The 3,565-nt window shown below is 46.6% G+C and overlaps 1 protein-coding gene across 3 annotated transcripts in view; it reads left to right on the top strand.

Moving 5' to 3' along the window:
- The window catches only part of Agpat4 (1-acylglycerol-3-phosphate O-acyltransferase 4), a 113,140-nt gene that overhangs the window by 97,652 nt on the left and 11,923 nt on the right, over positions 1-3,565 (top strand). The gene's annotated exons all lie outside the window — the stretch shown is intronic.

The following is a 3,565-nucleotide window of genomic DNA, read 5'->3' as shown; positions in this document are numbered from 1 at the left end:
TGTGACTAATCGTAAACAGGCTTCGTTTTGTTTAGAGAGACTCCATAGCATTTTCCTGCAATGTGAGGCCCTGGAAAGCCAGAACCGGGCCAGCACCAAAAGAAAGATGTACTAAGTCATAGAGTGTCTCAACCCTTTGATACCCACTGACACACCCGCTTCATCATTTTCAGCTCTGCTCTCATCTCCATCATCCCAGAACTGTCACAGGAGGGCAGCTGTGTGTGTACTCTGTGCTGGGGGAAGGGACTAATCAGACCTCCAGTATGCTACTACCATTCGCCTCTAAACTCTGTCACAGACAGTCCCACCTACCTTTGTGTCCCCAGCTCTGGAACCATGCTGGGCCTAAAGGCGGGTCCTTGCATGGACTGGTCAGTTTGAGGTTTGTGTTTCTAGGAGATAAACTCTCATGTCATGGGTGGGATTTGAGGCTGAGCTGTCAGTTGCCTTGCTTGTCCTCTGGTGTGATCATGCTAGCCTGACCCCAGGGCAGGGAGGCCCCCCTCAGACTTTGGTCTCGGCTACTTGTCTCTAGTTTGTACGAAAGGCACATGCTAGAATGCTGAAGAGCGGCCCTTTGACCTGCTTCTTTTGACAAACATCTCACCCATTTCAAAGATTCACTGAAAAGACTTTATTTATTTATTTATTTATTTATTTATTTATTTATTTATTGTTTGGGTTTTTTTGAGACAGGGTTTCTCTGTATAGCCCTGGCTGTCCTGGAACTCACTCTGTAGACCAGGCTGGCCTCGAACTAAGAAATCCGCCTGCCTCTGCCTCCCAAGTGCTGGAACTAAAGGCATGCGCCACCACTGCCCGGCCATTTATTTATTTTTTTTAAATGAAAAATTTTAATTAGAAACTTTAAGAACAAAATGAAGAGAAGCTCCTGATCACTAAACTACAGTAATTAAAATTTTTTAATTGTATTTATTTATTGTACGTGTGGTGTGCATATGAGCACATATGACTTGGTGTGTGTGTGTGTGTGTGTGTGTGTGTGTGTGTGTGTAGGTCAGAGGATAATGCATAGGATTCTTTTCTCCCTTTTGCCTGTGTGGTCCTATCTCAGGTCACTAAGCTCCTTTACCCATTGAGCCAGGCATCTTGCCAGCTTTCATTTTTACATATTTAACTGCAATAACCGCCATGGGCTAGACCCAAAGGACTCACCAATAAGCCTTCAGGAGTCGTTTTATGTTTGAACCTAGTAAGGTATTAATACAAACACAGCCTTGAGCAGGGGTCACCTGCTGAGTGTCCTCAGCCTTGAGCAAGTTTCTGCTAGACCCTCGGGGTTTGAGGTTAGAAGACAGGAAGCCACGGTTCTAACCTGCCAGCCAGACACTGGTTTGCATTTTCCACTTGGCAGGCTGCTGTTTTGGACCCAGAAGGGGTCTCATGTGCAGTCTGGTAGTGAGGTGAATTAAAAGTCATCAAATTTGGGGGGTTAAGATGCCCCGAGCCCTGTGCTATTTAAAGCAGTTCTTTGTATGGCCATCTGGTCAACACGCTGCACTGTCTTGGTTGGAGATGCTAAATTCTGGCTCGGAAAATGGCTGTGTTCCCCATCACCCAAGAGATGGGTGATGTCTACCCTAGCTGGGTGGGGCTCCCAATGGTAATGAACTTCTCAATCCTCACGCCCCCATACATCCTTAGATTTCACATCTCCACCCCCTTTTCTTACCTCCAAAAACATTTCCAGAACTTTTCAATTGTAGGATGTACATACTGTGATCTAAAAACTGGCCATAGTAGACACGTCAGCACCTGGTGGACATGGGTCACCCTATATTAATTTTAGCTTTTCCTAGATATATTTACGTCTTACTGCCATAATAATTTCCAGGATGTCAGTCATGAATGAGTTAAACTTGCAAAGTCTCTTAGCATAGCGCCCCCCCCATCCATCTATCCATCTCCTGTTTAGTGTAACGTGAGAATTTTATATGGGGTGGATATTAATGGCTGGAAATTAAGGCTTGACTAATCTGATTTGTAATTGGCCAGCCAGAGAGTGAGCATTTTCAGCTCTGTGGACCACATCGTCTGTATGACTACCATTCAGCCCATGATAGCAGCTGGATTGCTCCTACATTCAGATGAATGCTTACCCTGGACCAATACAACTGTGTGGATACTGGTGGGCATCAGAGTGGCCCTTGTACTCTGGTTTGCAGCCTTAAATATTGTCAGAGGTGTAGTATACACTGTAGTCAATGAATGCTTTTACTGTGGGACATTGAAGTGACTCTTGGTGACGAAGGACAGTGACGGGAATACAGACTCTTAAGTCACCTCTAGCTGAACCCCTAGATTCCCACAACCCACTAGGGCAGCCTTCTGTACCAGCTACCAAAGGCCAAGTGCTAACACCCACTTGTGTCTCATAGGAGTACCATGAACAGGAAGTGCACCCAAGAATGCAGCTATGATTGGCTGGGTTAGACTGACCACCCACCCAGTCCAGTAGCTTCCGTGTTAGACCCAATAGCATCTCTGTGGGTGGCAGTGTGGGTTATCCTGTAATTCCTGAGCCTGCCACATGTAATTTTTGCAAGATCCAGTACATAGAATCTTTAATAAGTTTTAACTTCCAGAAAGAAGAGCTTAATTTACCAGTGGAGTCTTTGTGTTTGGAACTGTTTGCTCCCATCGTAGAAGAAACTAAGGACCCACAGGAATGTCCTCCCCTGTCACCTGGAGTCTGAAGTCTAGTGTGGACACAGAGCAGTAGGTTTCCAGGGAGGACTATGACCCCAACGATTGTTTGGTTTCCAGGGTGACAGGCACAAGAGCAAGATCTTCTCTAGAGTCAGGCAGTTCATTCCCTCATCTGAGACTTTAAGGTTATTCCATGCTGAGAAAAAAAGCTGGGTGTAGATGTGGGTGAGGCCTCCTCAGAAGTTTACCTCAGGGCCCCAAGCAGGGTAGAAATGCTGCCAGTACGGTCTTAGCCATGAAGATACCGAGTAGAAGACAGGAAGAGGGGAGAAAAGGAAGGGGGCGATGTGAAAACGCCTGCTCCCTGCTCCAGGCATCGAAGGCTTACGAACTTGATTGACAGCTGTCAAAAGTGTTCAGCTGCCTGCAACTATCCACACTGCCAATGTGGGTGGGCATCCATCTCAAGAGTCAGGGAACATCTCAGTCAATTCCATAGTGGAGGGCCAAAATATGAACGGTGGCAGTGGTCAGGGTACTAAGTGGGGAAAGGGCTTGCCATGCAAGTGAGGGAACCTGAGTTTGGATCCCCCTAACTTCCATATAGCTCAAGACACATAGTGGGAGTGTCTATAATTCTACTGCTCCTACGGGCAAGTGAGTGAGTGGTGGAGACTGGAGAATTCCCAGACACCCAGGCCATCTAACCTGGCATATGTAACCATAAACAACAAGGACAGATACCTGAAGTTGTTCCTTGGCTTCCACATGTGTATCATGGCACTTGTCTGCGTTCACACACATGAATGTGCTCTCTCCCTTTCCCTGCCTCCCCTCCTGCCTCTGATGCACAGAGAGAGAGAGAGAGAGAGAGAGAGAGAGAGAGAGAGAG

Source organism: Mastomys coucha, unplaced genomic scaffold, assembly GCF_008632895.1.
Source record: "Mastomys coucha isolate ucsf_1 unplaced genomic scaffold, UCSF_Mcou_1 pScaffold5, whole genome shotgun sequence".
NCBI classification, from domain to species: domain Eukaryota; kingdom Metazoa; phylum Chordata; class Mammalia; order Rodentia; family Muridae; genus Mastomys; species Mastomys coucha.
This window is presented reverse-complemented; position numbering and strand designations above follow the sequence as displayed.